Below are 18,206 nucleotides of genomic sequence, written 5' to 3'. Positions count from 1 at the left end.
TGGCTAAGCCCGGATAAAGGAGGGAGAGGAAATTCACAGCTTTGGTACCTCCACAATGGCGCCAGTAACCACATGACCGGTCAAAAGACAAAGTTCAGAGATTTGGATGAGACTGTTACCGGAGAAGTGTTATTTTACACCAACTATGAGAAAGATTGTAGAAGGGGGGGTTGAATACAATCTTTTACAAATTTAAAAGATTCAAGAATGATACACTAAAAACACAGTAAACAGAAAAACACCAAGTATTAAAAATACGGGTGGATTGAATGATCCACCCGTGAGATTTTATATAGAAGAATCTGTGGATTGTTTACAATTCGCACAGCTGCTGGTTCATCACTCAACAAGTTCTAACTCTCAGATTTTTCTCTCAAGTAATTTGAACAAGTTCAACTGATGCTACTAACTTGGTTATATACTCCAAGTTTTACAAAGCTTTTAGCTAGATTACAAAATGCACTCTAATCTAAAAACAATGCTGCACAACTTTGTCTTATGCATGCTTTCTGAGATGTCTTCATCTTTGACCATCATCTTGATTTGATCCAGATTGCACTGCATGAGATAAGTATGTTTCTGCTTCTTCTTTATTTTCCTAATTAGGCTTCCATGTCTATTTTAGTGTAATTCGATCCATGTGATTTGTCAGACTTAAGCTCTAGTCACTTTCAACTGCTCTTTGCTTCATCAGTTGAAGGTTCTGTTTGCTTTCAACTGCTATTGACTTTATCAGTTGAATGCCTGGCTCATCAGTTGAATGAATTACAAACTCCATCCGTTGAATGCTGTTCCAGTCTCATCAGTTGAATTCCTCAGCATTATCAGTTGAACACTTTGTCTTCAGTTGAATGCTTGATTTTCATCAGTTGAAACATCATCCAGTCTTCATCAGTTGAACAATTACATCTCATCAGTTGAATATCCTTCACTTAGATAAAATTACATGGCATTGGATATTTACAATTAGCCATCCTATTCTACCCATCCGTTGATAATTCCCAAAGACAAGAAATGTAACAATTACAACTGAAATTTGATAAAGATTCTAAGTAAGACATGTTACAGAATGTTTATGTTATCATCAAAAATTATTGATTCCTAACAATCTCCCCCAATTTATGACTGGAGAAGATGCAGACATAAATTCTACACTTGATGATAACAAAAACATTAATAAAATAAAATGCAGAATTTAAATACAAGAGTTAGAAAAGATTACAGATGATTATGCTCCTCTAGACTGAGCAGTTACTTGTTCCTAGAAGATCTTCTTCTTCTGGACTTAAGTTTTTCTTCAAGAATATTAATTTGCTTCTGAAAGATCCTGTAGAACCATTCTTCATCACTATCTTGTCTGTTGAGCTTGGATTGGAGAGTCTTCAGAGTATTCAAGCTAGCAACCTTGAGTTGATCTTTAGGTCTGAAAAATCTCCTAACACCTTGATTGTCCCTAAATTCCATAACTGGAGTAGGTTCATGATGAATTTTCTTTCCAGTGTAGGGAATTTTCAGCCTTCTTTGTAGACTAGCATCTGAGTTCCATTCCTTCCTGATCTCAAGGATTCTTTTTAGTACCATTTGCTTTGCAGGTGGTGTAAATCCTCCAGTCCTCTTCATAGATCCATATATTTTTGTTAGAGAACTGAATCCCTCAGAATTCAGAACTCTGTGAAGAGGCCAGATGACATCACCCTTGTTTTTGTAAGAGAATACCAATCTTTCAGGTAACTTTGAAGTTGCTTCTATTCCTCTTACTTCTTGAAGATCATCCAGCTCCAGCTCCAACTCAGAAATTTCTTCAATGTTAGCAATGATCAGATAGTCATCAGGATTTTCAGGTTCTTTTGGAGGTTTAGGAGGGTTAGCCATTCTCTTAGCCACAGACTTGACCTTCTTCTTTGGCTTGGAAGATTCTTGGACAAGAAAAGCTGGAATTGGAATATCTTCCAAGTCAATTGGCTCCTCCTTTGGCATTATTGGCTCATCATGGAAGTTGACATCTGGATGTACTACTGTGGTATCCTTGATTGGAGAAGAAGGCTTTGAGATAGGCTTTTCTGGCACTTCTTCTCTTCTCTTGGCTGCCTCAGGCATCTTAGTTTTAGATTTGACTCTCTTTTTCTTTGGAGAAGATTCAAGAGGCAATCCTTTCTCATTTAAAAGCTCAGCTGCCAACTCCTCTTCCAGCTCAATAGCAAACCTTTCATCCACCTCTATTTGGTTTAAAGAGAGTTGGGATTCAAACTCCTCTTTTTCACATTCTCTGGCCACCTCTTCAGCTTTTGCATATGAGTAATGAGGATGGCCAGTTCCAATAAACAACTTCTGGCCTTCTCTGTAGATGATGGCAAAATGAGCCTTTAAGGCCACATCTGCACAATCTTTATAACTTTTGATTTCTTGGCCCAAAAGCTTGTATTCATTTTTGTCAGGCCTGGCTAAAGGAAAGTAGATTGAGCTTGAGTCTTTTCCAGGCCTGGAGTAACCACAATTGTTTGGAAACAGAGTTGGCTTGAACTCATTCAGAAATGATGGCTCACCCTTCTCTGTCTTGGAGGGAATAACAATCTCAGGTGTAATCACCCTGAGAATTGTGGTTGTGGTTGGAAAAGAGATTTGAGCTGTGGTGGCTGTAGAAGATGTAGATGATTTCTTGCCCAGTTGAGCCACTCTCTTTGCAATGGAGTCCAATTCTTTCATCCTTTCAATCTTTTGCTTTTCCCTTTCAGTGTGGAAAGGAGGAGGAATTTGACTGATTAATTCTGCAGGAGTTGGTAATTCTTTCTCCCCCTTTTTGTTAGCAGCAAGTGTAAGGGATGGACTGGGAAGAGAAGCACCAGAGGCAAGAAGAAGATGTTGAAGGAGTCCAGTCTGAATTCTTTGATGCTGCAACATCTCATCCATTCTAGAGTTTAAGATATAGACATTGCCTTCCAGAGCTTCTACTTGCTTTTCCAATTGCAGTTGTTTTTGCTCAGAACCAGAAAGAGCTGATTTGACCTGAGCTGGAAGCTTTTCATCAATTTGTTTGGTCAGATCAGTCTTAACAGAGGCAATGAGAGAATTGAGATGCTCTATCTCTTTCTGAAAGTGGAGAGATTGATATTTGTGAAGCTTGAGGTTTTCCAGAGCTTGACTGGCAATGGTGGCAGAGATGGCTTGAGAGGAGGATGAGCTTCCAGGTTGTGATTGAAGAAGAGTGGAGGCTTGCCTTTCCAGCTCCATGCTAACAACAATTGCATTGGCAGACTGCATGGAGAGCCATGAAGGTAGAGAAGTTGTAGGTTGTTCACCAAGAGATTCCTCAAGAGCATCATTGAGGTCTTCATCACTATCATCATAATGAAAATCATCTCCAGCATTGGCAGGCAGAGCTGTAAATGCCTCCTTTGCTCTAAGCATAGAAGATGTAGTGTGAATCAGATTGAGGTGCCTCTCAGCTGCTTGATTGTCCAATCTGGCAAATTCTTGAATAGAGGACATCCCATGAGTAAAAGTCTCAGGGTCTAGTGAAACACTATCCAAAATGGATCTATATTCAGCTTGAATCTCTTGTTCACTATACCCTTCATTGACACCTGCATTTCTCTCATTATCTCTCTTTTCTTGCATCAAGGGCTCCCCTTGGCTCACCACACAACTCACCTCTCCCTCACTTACCCTTACTAAAGGGTCACTCTTATCCTCTCCTTTTTCCTGGCTAGAAGAAAATGCCAGACTCTCCACACCCTCTCCTTTTGCCAGCTCACTAGGCTGCCTCTCCACTCCATAGCTCACTCCACTCAATCCTAAAAGTGTTTGTGCTACCATGTGATCAACTGCTGTAGAAGAAGGTAAAGTAATTGAAGTAGCAGCAGTTGTCAACTGATGAGAGACATCAGTTGAAACATGAGTAGGGGATGCATTCAACTGATGAGAGCTGTTAAGCAGATCAGTTGAAGGACAAACACTTGTCAACTGATGAGGGAGATCAGTTGAAGAAAATGAAGAAATAGGTTTAGAGGCTGTGATAGTTGAGTCTGTGGTGATTGATTTTAATGGTATATCCACAGAGCACACTGTCACAAAAGAAGGGATTGGAAGAGAAAGATCCAACAAATCATCAAAGTGATGATGATCAATCTCAGAGGGGGACTTCTCCATGAAATCTAAAGATGGAGAATTTACAAGTGTGGTGTGGATCAATTCCACATCCACAGAAGAGGTTGGGGATTGTGTTTGAGTTGTGGAAATAGTAAGATCATGAATATGGGTGATTGGTTGAGATGAAGAGAGGGGCTGTGACTCCACATTTATTGGAGTCACATCAATCTGACTTTGAGAAGTTAAAGGCATAAAATCCAGAATGGATGCCTGTGTGTGTGCAGAGTGCTTCAGTTTGTCACTTCTTGGCTTCTTTCTCCCATAGGCTTTTATTGGTGAAGAAGTGGTGTCCCTCCCCCTTTTTGACTGTGTCCTTGGCTGAGGACTGTTTTCAATAACAACATCCTTTTGGGAGGATGCTGCTAGGGATGTGCTTAAATCCATATTAACATCTACAGTCTTTTGGGAGACTGCAGAGTGGCTAGGCTGGTTAGCACTCACCTCTCCATCCTTATCCTTAGGGTTTCTTTGATGATCACCCTTTCCCTCCCCCTCACTTCCTCCAATCACACTCCCCTCAGGCTTGTGTTTCTTAGTTTTTACAACAGATGCCTTTTGGGAGGCATCTGAGGTTGGTTTAGAAGACTTGGTTTTAGAGGGTTTTGCTACTTGTGTAGGCTGTTGATGGGCCTCTTCAACAGCCCTGATAGCAGAAAGCAAAGAAGGTGAGGGTTGAGAAAGAGTAGTAGGAAAGCCATGTACCTCTTTGTGCTTTCCAGCCTCCATTGTTGGCAGGTACACCACCTCCAAGGAGGGGTATAAATTCATCCTAAAGAGGTCTTTAAAGACCCTCTTTTCCTGCACAAAACTGGGAAGCTTGGCTTCCTTGTTAGTAATAACTAGCTTATCATTGAGATGATTAGCTAGCATCATAAGAAATCTGACATAATAAATATTCCTAGGCCTATCAGTTTTATCACCTAGTTTCTCCCCAATTTCTTGGATCATCAAACCACCAAAATTGAAATATTCATTAGTCAGGTACATGTAAAGCATTTGTAAGATCTGGGAAGTAAGGGCATTAAAATTACTAATTTTACCAGAAAATGCTTTAATAAATGCATCACATAAGTAACTCCATTCTCTCCTAAGACCCCTTCTTTCTATTTTACCTAAGGCATCAGTTGGCAAAACATAATTCATGGCATAAAGTAAATTAACCAACTGATTATCACTAGGCAAAGATAAAACAGTATTTTCAGGAATCTTAAAGCATGCTTTCATAACATCAGCATTGACAGAGTGAGTTTTATTATTGACAGAGAAAGTTAGAGTTTCATGCTCACTATTAAACTCTGCAGAGGTCCACATTTCCTCAACTATTTCATGGTAGATGATGGGAGCTTCAGTCATAGCATAAGAGAGCTGGCTTGACTTGATGAACTCCATCATCCTGTGATACTCCTTCTCCTCCACAGCCTTGGTATCCACAAATGACGCAAAGTTGTTCTTCTCATAGATAAACCCACTTGGTGCAGTATACTTCTTCATGGGTGCCATTGTAGTTACAGAGAAAGCTTGAGGAAAAATTAGAGTTTGCTTTTGCACAGAGAGAGAAGAGAGCTTTGAGAATTCGAAAGAGTAAGATGAAAAGAAATGAAAATAGATTAAAACACTTAAATACTTTCTCAGAAAATTGCTGTGATTGGCTGAGAAATTACCGTTGAGAAGAAATTACTCTTATTTATCTCTACAAAAATTACACACACGATCGTGTATATAAAGTAAGAGAGAGACAAAAGAAATTTCAACGGCTAAGATCTGATAATACTTTCAACGGATGAAATAAGCGCCTCTTTAAACTTCCTAGTCAACTGATGAAGATCAGTTGAAGGCGTCTTCAACTGGTGTCATCAGTTGAATGAAAAGCAACGCAAGAGGATATTGTTTCAATCATCAGTTGAAACAATTTCACTAGTTCATCAGTTGAAATATTATAGACTTTATCCAGAATTATAATTAATTCAATTTTGATAAATCAAAATTAATCAAATTCTGGCTGCCAAATTACAGAAAAATTCACTCTAAATTAGGAGAAATTTAACATACCTAATTTACTTACCAACCTTGTGAATGTGGATTCATCAAGAGGCTTTGTGAAAATATCTGCAATCTGTTCTTCACTTGGAACAAAATGCATTTCAACAGTACCAGCCATCACATGTTCTCTTATGAAGTGATATTTGATGTCAATGTGCTTGGTTCTTGAGTGTTGTACTGGATTTTCAGTTATAGCAATAGCACTGGTGTTGTCACAAAATATTGGGATTTTTGAGAGATTTAATCCATAATCAAGTAATTGATTTCTCATCCACAATAATTGTGCACAACAGCTTCCAGCTGCAATGTACTCAGCCTCAGCTGTAGAGGTTGATACAGAGTTTTGCTTTTTGCTAAACCAAGAAATTAATCTGTCACCAAGAAATTGACAAGTGCCAGTTGTACTTTTTCTATCAATTTTGCATCCTGCAAAATCAGCATCTGAATATCCAATTAGATCAAATCCAGAGTCTTTAGGGTACCAAATACCAAGATTTGGTGTTCCCTTAAGATATCTGAATATTCTTTTTATAGCAATAAGATGTGATTCTTTAGGATTAGATTGAAATCTAGCACAGAGACATGTAGAAAACATAATATCTGGTCTACTAGCTGTCAAATATAGAAGAGAACCAACCATGCCTCTATAATTAGAGATGTCCACAGATTTCTCATTAGGACTTAATTCTAATTTAGTGGCTGTTGGCATGGGAGTCTTAGCTTCTTTGCAATCCAATAAATCAAACTTTTTAAGTAGATCATAAATGTACTTAGTTTGATTTATGAATATACCTTCCTTTACTTGTTTAACTTGTAAACCAAGAAAGTAGGTGAGCTCTCCCATCATGCTCATTTCATACTGACTTTTCATTAGATTAGCAAACTTTTTGCAAAGTTTCTCATCTGTAGAACCAAAAATTATATCATCTACATAAATTTGAACCAGAATAAAGGCACCATTTACATTTCTGTAAAATAGTGTTTTATCCACAGTTCCTCTAGAAAAATGATTATCTAACAAGAATTGAGACAGAGTGTCATACCATGCCCTTGGTGCTTGCTTTAGTCCATAGAGTGCTTTCAATAAAAAGTAAACATACTCTGGAAATTCTGGATCTTCAAAACCAGGGGGCTGACTGACATATACCTCCTCTTCCAGTTCACCATTTAGAAAAGCACTCTTGACATCCATTTGATAAACTTTAAAATTTGCATGAGCAGCATAGGCCAGGAAGATTCTTATTGCTTCCAGTCTTGCAACTGGTGCAAAGGTCTCATCAAAATCAATTCCTTCAGATTGAGAGTACCCTTTAGCAACAAGCCTTGCCTTGTTTCTGGTGACAACTCCATTCTCATCCACCTTGTTTCTGAATACCCACCTTGTTCCTACAATGGTTCTGTTTTTAGGTTTGGGTACCAGCTTCCATACATTGTTTCTCTCAAATTGATTTAATTCTTCTTGCATAGCAAGAACCCAATCAGCATCTTTGAGAGCATCTTCTATGACTTTAGGTTCATCCTGTGAAAGGAATGCACTGTACAAACACTCATCTTGAGTTGCTCTTCTTGTTTGTACAGATGCATTTGCATCTCCAATAATCAGCTCAAAAGGGTGATCCCTTGTCCACTTTCTTTGTGGGGGAAGTGATTGTCTTGATGATGTGGCTTCATTGTTGAAGTTCAGGTTTCCATGTTGGAAAGCTCCCCCTAAATTTGACATCTCATTATTTCTAGACTGATTGAAACTTTGAGACATTCTTTCAACTGATGATCCTTGAGGAGTTTCAACTGATCCCTCCAATGTAGTTTCAACTGATGCTTCAGTTGAATTTCCAATTGTAGTTGTTTCTTGCACCAGAGAGTCATCAGTTGGAATATTAATTCCAGGATTAATTCCAACATTTTGAATAATGTCATCATCATCATCACTGTCATACAGATCACCTTCACCTTCATTCTCAAATCTGAGATTATCATGAAATCCTTCATCTGAGAATCCTTGAATCTTCTTATCATCAAAAACCACATGGATTGATTCCATAACAATGTTGGTTCTCAGATTATATACTCTAAATGATTTTCCATCAGAGTATCCAACAAAAATAGCTTCATCTGCCTTGGCCTCAAATTTTCCAAGATTTTCACCTTGATTTCTTAGAACATAACACTTGCATCCAAATACATGAAGAAAGCTAATTGTTGGCTTCTTTCCTTTGAAGAGTTGAAAGGGAGTTAGATTATGAGGTTTGGTAATTAGTGAAATGTTTTGAGTGAAGCAAGCAGTGTTCACAGCTTCAGCCCAAAAATAGGTTGGAAGTTGAGCTTCATTAATCATGGTTCTTGCAGCCTCAATAAGAGTTCTATTCTTCCTTTCAACAACACCATTTTGTTGTGGAGTTCTTGGTGCAGAGAACTCATGAGTAATTCCCTCTTCTTCACAAAATTCTTTCATCACAGAGTTCTTGAATTCTGTCCCATTGTCACTTCTTATCCTTCCAACTTTGACATCTGGATTGTTGTTTAATGCCTTGATATGATTGATGATGATTTTCCCAGCTTCATCCTTAGAATGCAGAAAGAAAGTCCAAGTGAATTTTGAAAAATCATCAACAATCACTAGGCAATATTTCTTCTTTGAAATAGACATGATGTTAACTGGTCCAAACAAATCCATATGCAAGAGCTGAAGGGGCTTCACAATTGATGAAAGAGTTTTGCTTTTGAAAGAGCTTCTCTTTTGCTTTCCTAGCTGACAAGCTCCACAAAGTCCATCTTTGGAGAATTCCAGCTTAGGTAGACCTCTTACCAAGTCCTTCTTTACTAACTCATTCAAGGTTTTGAAATTTAGATGAGACAATCTCTTATGCCATAGCCAACTGTCATCTGAGCTTGCTTTGCTGAGAAGGCAAGTGATAGATTCAGACTTGACAGAATTGAAGTCAGCTACATACACATTTCCTTTTCTTTGTCCAATCAGAACCACATTGTTGTCATCTCCTTTGGTGACAACACAGGCTGCAGTAGTGAAATTTACTTTGTAACCTTTGTCACAGAGCTGACTGATGCTAAGCAAGTTGTGCTTAAGACCAGACACCAATGCAACTTCATCAATGATGACATTCTCTCTTGCAATCAAGCCATATCCCATAGTATATCCTTTGCTGTCATCTCCAAAGGTAATGCTAGGGCCAGCTTTCTCCACAAACTTTGTGAGCAGGGAGGAATCACCAGTCATGTGCCTGGAGCATCCACTATCCAAGTACCACAAATTCTTCTTGTGGTTTCCCTGCACACATATCACAAACAGATCAAGTTGATTTTGGTACCCAAATTGCTTTGGGTCCAGATTTGTTAGTTTTAGCAGCCTTTTCCACTTTCTCAACCTTTTCCTTGGATTGAATTGGTTCAATCTTTGGTTTTGGTTGAGAAATTGGAACATCAACTCTGTTTTCAAACACAGGCCTTTGAGTCATGCATAAATTGTTCATACCATGCAAGTTTGAATGAAATTGAGGCATGTTAAAGGCATTGAAATAAGGATTAAACATATATGGCATGTTAGGCTGAGAATAGGGATTGTGAGGCAATAAACCAGGCATCATATTCATAGCAGATAAATTCATGTGAGGAACAGATGTCATAGGAATAGGCAAGGATAAATTAGGAGCAACCACAGTTTTACAATTAGCAGATAAATGATTTACACTACCACACTTACTGCAGGTTTTCCTAAGAGCACTAGCATTGGGAGTGTAATTGGTGTGCTTGTTAACTCCTATTTTGCCATTTCTATTTCCTTTCTTCTTTTTAGTCTCCTCAGATTTATGCTCACTAGTATCCAACTTCTTCTTGTTCTTGTTACTAGAATGAAGAGTGTTATTAACACTATCAATGGTCTCAGAAGAACTATTCTCACCTTTAACAAAATTCTTTTTAACAGGACCATATTTCTTGTTAAGCTTCTTGAGAACACTCTTGTCAACTGATGAGTTTTTGTTCAACTGATGACTCTCATCAGTTGAGTCTTTGTTCTTCAACTGATGATCATCATCAGTATTCTCATCACCTGAACTATTCTCAGATTTCTCAAGCACTTTCTTATTCCTCTTCCACTCATTTTCTACAAAGGTCTCTCTACCTTGCATGTTGATGATATTGGTGGAAACATTCCTACCAGATTTCCATTTGGCAATGATCTCTTGTTCCTTATCAAGCTGCTTTCTTATGATCTCTTCTCTCTTCAGAACAACCAAGAGATCATCCTTGGCTGTCTGACACTCAATCTTCAGCTTCTCAAATTCAATAAATTGAGCTTCTAAGGCACTGTTTCTATCACTAAGAAAGGTGTTAGCTTCCTTAATTCTACTGTTTTCCTTAGTAAGAGATTTTAAAGAAACATGCAAATGATACAGTTCAGTAGACATTTCATTAATGGTAGCATTGCATTCATCTTTAGTTAACTCAACTAGGTTTGTAGTGAATACCTGACTACTGCTTCCAGTGTTTTCTTCTTGATCTGTGGAGTTGGCCATTAGAGCTAGATTGACAAACTCCTCCTCTTCATCAGAATCATCTCCAGCTGCCCAATCATCCTTTGTGATGAATGCTCTTTCCTTTTGTTTGAGAAGTTCATAATATTTCTTTTTGTAGTCAATGTTTTCACTTGACTTCTTCTCAACTTTAGGCTTTCTGCACTCATTTGCAAAGTGACCTGCATTCCCACAGTTGAAGCACTTGAATTTTGATCTGTCTACCATGCTTCTATCAGACTTGGGATTGCCTTTAAAAGATTTTGCAGAATTAAAATTCTTTTTGAATTTCAGTTTGGAGAATCTTCTTGACAGGAAGGCTAGATGTTCATCAATTCCATCACTTTCTTCACCAGAATCAGCTACTTCTTTCTCCTTTCTTCTTCCTTTGCTTGACTCTGAGCTCTCCTCTTTGACCAACTTCTCAGTTTCTTCAACTTGAGACTTTCCCTTGTCCTTGACAGTATCCTCCAGAGATGCAACTAGAGCCACAGATGAATGCCCTTTCTTTTGGCTTTTCTCAATCTCTTCATCTTGTTCCATTTCAAGCTCATAAGTCTTTAAGGTTCCATACAGTCTCTCTAGAGTATAGTCTTTAAACTCTTGTGTATTTCTGAGAGAGACTGTCATGGGCTTCCATTCTTTGGGAAGAGCCCTTAAGAATTTCAAGTTTGAATCCTTAACTTGATATATTCTTCCAAAGAGCTTTAGGCCATTTAACAGTTTTTGAAATCTGTTAAATGTATCACTCAAACTTTCACCAGCCTTGAAATGGAATGACTCATATTGTTGAATCAGAAGCTGCATCTTGTTTTCTCTTACTTGCTCATTCCCTTCACAGATAGTCCTGATGGTGTCCCAAACTTCTTTGGCACTTGTGCAGCTAATAACACTATCAATCATTTCTTGATCCAAACCATTGAACAGAAGGTTCATGGTTTTCTTGTCCTTGTGCACCTCCTCAGTATCTTCTTGAGAATATTCATGGACAGGTTTTGGAATCATCTTACCTACCATGTCTTCACCATCAGCTCCCATGCTTGTGCAGACCTTCATGGGGACATGAGGTCCTTTTTCAATGCAGTTCACATAGCTTTCATCAATGGACAACAGATGCAGATGCATTCTCACTTTCCAGTGAAAATAGTTGTCTTTGTCAAGAACAGGAATCTTCACTCCAGCATCCTTCTTTCCCATCTTTCTCTAGCAGTGTTGATCTTTTTCCCTGTTTGTTGGGAACCTCGCTCTGATACCAATTGTTATTTTACACCAACTATGAGAAAGATTGTAGAAGGGGGGGTTGAATACAATCTTTTACAAATTTAAAAGATTCAAGAATGATACACTAAAAACACAGTAAACAGAAAAACACCAAGTATTAAAAATACGGGTGGATTGAATGATCCACCCGTGAGATTTTATATAGAAGAATCTGTGGATTGTTTACAATTCGCACAGCTGCTGGTTCATCACTCAACAAGTTCTAACTCTCAGATTTTTCTCTCAAGTAATTTGAACAAGTTCAACTGATGCTACTAACTTGGTTATATACTCCAAGTTTTACAAAGCTTTTAGCTAGATTACAAAATGCACTCTAATCTAAAAACAATGCTGCACAACTTTGTCTTATGCATGCTTTCTGAGATGTCTTCATCTTTGACCATCATCTTGATTTGATCCAGATTGCACTGCATGAGATAAGTATGTTTCTGCTTCTTCTTTATTTTCCTAATTAGGCTTCCATGTCTATTTTAGTGTAATTCGATCCATGTGATTTGTCAGACTTAAGCTCTAGTCACTTTCAACTGCTCTTTGCTTCATCAGTTGAAGGTTCTGTTTGCTTTCAACTGCTATTGACTTTATCAGTTGAATGCCTGGCTCATCAGTTGAATGAATTACAAACTCCATCCGTTGAATGCTGTTCCAGTCTCATCAGTTGAATTCCTCAGCATTATCAGTTGAACACTTTGTCTTCAGTTGAATGCTTGATTTTCATCAGTTGAAACATCATCCAGTCTTCATCAGTTGAACAATTACATCTCATCAGTTGAATATCCTTCACTTAGATAAAATTACATGGCATTGGATATTTACAATTAGCCATCCTATTCTACCCATCCGTTGATAATTCCCAAAGACAAGAAATGTAACAATTACAACTGAAATTTGATAAAGATTCTAAGTAAGACATGTTACAGAATGTTTATGTTATCATCAAAAATTATTGATTCCTAACAAGAAGTTAAGTTTGGAGATGGCTCGACGGTTAGTATAAAGGGAAAAGGGACGATAATGTTTAAATGCAAGAATGGACAAGACCGACTTCTACGTGAGGTATACATTATCCCTACTTTGTGCAACAATATAATTAGTCTTGCGCAATTATCAGAGGATGGAAATAAAGTCATTTTAAATGGTGAACTTTTATGAGTCTATTATGATGAACTTGGTAAATTGTTAATGAATTAGGTGAAAAGGTCTGTTAATAGATTATATAAGATTATTCTTGAAGAAAGTAAATCTGTGTGTCTGTTAACAAAAGAAGAGGAGTCAACATGGCTTTGGCATGCAAGACTCGGACATGAAAACTTCCAAGCTTTGACACTTATGTCAAAGGAGGAAATGGCATATGGAATCCCTAAGTTTGTACAACCTAAGAAAACATGTGAAGGATGTTTGATGGCTAAACAGTCGAGAAAACCCTTCCCATCTCATGCAAGTTATAATGCTAAGCAAGTATTAGAGCTGATTCATGGAGACATCTGCAGGCCAATTTCACCAGCCACACCTGCAGGAAATAAATATTTCCTTTTACTTGTTGATGATTTTAGCCGAAAGATGTGGGTTTATATGTTGAAAGCGAAAAATGAGACGCTTGTAGCTTTCAAGAAATTTAGAGCACTTAGGAAGAAAAAATTAAAATTTTTAGAACAGATAGAGGTGGAGAATTCTATTCAAGAGAGTTTACTGTTTACTGTGAAGAGTCTGGTATTTTAAGGCAATATACAGCCCCCTACACCCCGCAACAAAATGGGGTGGTTGAGCCGAGGAATAGAACAGTAGCAGCTATGGCGAGGAGCTAATCTTGATCATATTAAATTATTTGGATGTATGGCACACATGAAAGTACCATAGGTACATGTGAAGAAGCTAGATGATCGTAGTAAAGCAGTTTTGTATCTGGGAAAGGAACCTGGAACAAAGGGAAATCGCTTGTATGATCTAGTAATTGGAACCCTGCATATTAGCAGGGATTTTGTATTCCATCTTTGGTACCTCGACAATGGCGCCAGTAACCACATGACCGGTCAAAAGACAAAGTTCAGAGATTTGGATGAGACTGTTACAGGAGAAGTTAAGTTTGGAGATGGCTTGACGGTTGGTATAAAATGCAAGAATGGAGAAGACCGACTTCTATGTGAGGTATACTTTATCCCTACTTTGGGCAATCACCAGAGGATGGAAATAAAGTCATTTTAAATCGTGATTTTATTAGTATTTTAATATTTATGAATTAAATTATATTAATCAACGGGGTATATTACCAGAGGATTGAGGCGTATTTGTACCATTCATGGATGGCCATAAAAGATTATATTTCGGCTTATAAGGATCAATTAACTATGTTTTAGTTATTTTAATGTCTAACTAAAGATCCTCCTTTAGTTGAGATTTTTTTTTTTTTACTTTAGGATATATATATATATACTAGAAATAATTTCTCTTTGGATATATTATCCCTTATAATTTGTATAATGTATATTATTTTCATATATGAACTTATGTTCCTGTTTCGTTTGTTATTTTTGCAGGATCCTTGGTAGAGATTTTTATGAGTTTTTTTTCCTCTCAGACATTAAAGTATTATTATCTAAACGTCCGAAGATATCTTGCATGTTTTTCGGTTAGATGATAATCTTTTTTGGATGAATGAAATCCCTTGTATCGGCTATTGTATCTTGATATACAACTCATCTACGAGTATGTAGATCTTGACAAAAAAAAAATTAATACCCCCAATTACTAAAATAAAAATTACTTTAACGATAAGATATATTTGGGGCGTCAAAATATTTTTCAAATTTTGCGGCCTTTTTAAATATTTTTAAACCCGAGAAAAATATAAAAATACTAAAATTTGAATATTTCGGTAATTTTAATCGGATAAAATATTTGAGCTCATATAAATATAAATATTGATTTTGAAATCAAAATAATAAAATAATTCAAAATTCTAAACTACTCACTCTGATAGAAAATAAACTAATAAATTTGCTCATTTAACAATGAACCGCAATTAAATCAATTAAACACATAAATTGAGATAATCTTCAAATAAATGCCAAAAATTATTATTCACATAATATTCGAATAACAAAAAGTCCCCACATCACACTCGACATGGAACTAATTATATAATTAAATAAAACAATTTTTTTCGAATATCAACCTAACAGTAATAAAGTATAAAAAATTTATTCTTCCTGTTTTAGAAAATCAATAACAAACTAATAAATAATTGCTGAAAAACCGAGTCGCCTCACTAGCAACCTCAGTCCTTTTATCATTAGAAAAATTATGTGGCCGATCTTGGTCATATTTGTGAAATGAAGAAAAATAATAAGTCTTTGAAGCTTCTTCACCTCTATCAATAGATCCCAATCATATCTACTAATCTATATGTCTTAGGAGCAACGATTTTTGCCACTTTTGTCCTACTCCATATCTATATAGGATCCTTGAGATACTTTAATTTTGGTTCTTTTAGGAGTCATGAAAGAACTCCCATCATGTTTATTGGATATATTGGCCGTGGACTTAAAATTTTTGGAGATTTCTATTTTAAATTCTTTTTTTATGAAAGGAGTATATATATTGTGGACCCCTGGCTTGATCGAGCTAAGGTCTTTATACTATGAATGAGAGAAAAATGAGCTATGGGAAGTTGAAGAGAAGAAAATGTTAATATATGCACAAATCACTTTTGGTAATAGAACAAAAAACATACTCATCTCATATAATTTGATATTGTCATTTTTTTAAAAAAAAAGATTATGTACGAGTATTCTTCATAGATTTGGGGTATAGCATCAATGTATCCAAAAAGTTTGATGATTGTTATTTCTTATATGAATATTATTGAGTGATATAATTATAAGTCATTAAATTTAAGTAATACTTTATTTTCACTTTGGCCTTTGAGCTATAGAAAATTGTTCCATAATCTAGTTCATAGACAAACAGGGGTTAGGAGGGTTGGCCTCTTTATAGTGCCTCGTAAATTGAAATTTGAGGAGAATTAGAAATTAGTCCCAAATGGATTAGAGTTAGGCCCATACACAATATGATTAGGCCTAAATGGTATAGAGTTAGACCCATACACAATTTTAAGAACTCGTTAAAGTTTTTGTTCTGGGCTACCAAGAAAGGCCTTTTGCAACATAACCCTAATCTTTTGTATATAATATATCGTTGTTAGAGGGTTGGGCTACCAAGAAAGGCTTTTTGCAACATAACCCTAATCTCTTGTATATAATTCATCGATGTTAAAGGTCCTCTATTTTATAAGTCTAGTTCTCTCATTATAGTGTAGAATATCCCACACATTTTGTAATAAGATCTTTTCCAGTGATATGATTTCCCATCCGTGTAAGTATTCTCCAGTTATATAGATTATTACATGTATATGTTATAGATCTCTAATATATGTTAATATATCCTCAATAATCATGTTGACATTATTCAATTTCATCCTAGTACTATTCGAGATATAAATCAATATATTCTTAATTTGTTTTTCTAAGTTTCTTCAAGAATTATAAATATTTTTAGCAATTCTTATTATGATGCTAATATTAAGATTTTGGTTACACAAATATTGATATTGGTGACCATGAGTTATTTTTGGATCTATATCTCAAGCAATGAAAAAGATGCTCCAAGTTCACACTATAACTTCTAATTGAGTAAGTGAATATATTCAATTTTTGTTATTGTTGCATGATTTTAAATTATTTTAATATGAGTAATTTTTAATAAATAAAATACAAATAATAATTTTAAATCAAAATAGTATTCGTAGGATAATTAAGATTCTATGTAATATAGTTTGTAAAAGTTAGAATACTTTTTAAAACTTAAGTGTTACTTGTTAGTTTTCTTCACCATACTATAATGAATGAATAGAAGATTTTTTAGTAGATTTTTGTTGAGTTTTTAATAATGAAAGATTAATGTGATTATCCTTGATGTTTGAAACATTTATATATATGTACAATTATATTAAAATGAACTAGGACACCATATATTAAAATGAGAAAATCAATTATAATTTCAACTGCATCAGGCAAAGAAGACATCTCTAACATCATTTTCTCCTACAATTTAATAAGTAAAAATTGGTGAGACCATAGATCATTGTATAAATATGCATTAACCGTAAAACTTGTAGATTGACGTCCATGTGATAGTTCATAATGTATGCTGCAATTTATATTATTTGTTTAAACTAATGATTTTTGTTGCTACTTGTTTCTAGTAACAGGGAAGTTTCATCTAAAAATGGTGAGATCATATTCATATATGATTCATATGACCAAGATGAAAAGGAAGACCACAAAAAAGATAAATGATTTACATAAAAGAGGAAGAAATTGAAGGACCAATGAAATAATTCACCTCCGTTCTTTGAAGAATGATATTATTATATCATGCTCATCTTCTATCAAGACTGATATCGGCCACAACGAATATGTTAACGAAGCAGTTGGTCCTAAGAGGAAGACTAAAAAGTTTAGGTCTATTATTGATCTCTACATTATTACCAAGGCTATTGTCATTTACTTATTAACTAGGTAACTTCTTTGTATTTTCCTGTCTACGAACACGAAGCTGTATGTGTGCTAGTAATGAACATTTTGTTTATTTTTCTATGTATTTGTAAGCACGTAGTAGTGTCAAATCCTAGAAGATTTCGACTCTCGATCATTATTTTCATGATTTTTTTGAATAATAACTACAAAGAGATAAATGTGTTATTTAAGTAGAAATATTAATGTTGCTCTTATATTGTAAAATTTTATAGTTATTAAGCATATGAAATTTTTTACCTAACTAAACTCATCACAAAAGGTAACAACAAATACAAAATCATAAAATTCTATGACAAAGTATATGAAACTGTATATGATACTACTTTACCATTAATGCCCTATATATATTCCACATAGTTTCATCTCGAAGACATGAACAAATCAAGATTTTTAACTTTAAGATGGCGTAAAATGTAATCTTAATTAAGGTCATAAGCCTCATTGTCATATGTCTAACTACTCCAATTGTCCAAACCTGATTACAAAAGAAAGCAAACACTTGAATTTCAAATATATTCTAACACATTTTTTGCAACGTTGTGTGTTCAAAAATAATTTCAAAATATAATACATATATACGATATTTTTTCATGTGCAGTTCTATTGCGCAACTCTAATT

The sequence above is a fragment of the Daucus carota genome, chromosome 9 (genome assembly GCF_001625215.2).
Source record: "Daucus carota subsp. sativus chromosome 9, DH1 v3.0, whole genome shotgun sequence".
In the NCBI taxonomy this organism is placed as follows: domain Eukaryota; kingdom Viridiplantae; phylum Streptophyta; class Magnoliopsida; order Apiales; family Apiaceae; genus Daucus; species Daucus carota.
The sequence above is the reverse complement of the archived record's forward strand: the minus strand, read 5'-3'. Positions refer to the sequence as shown.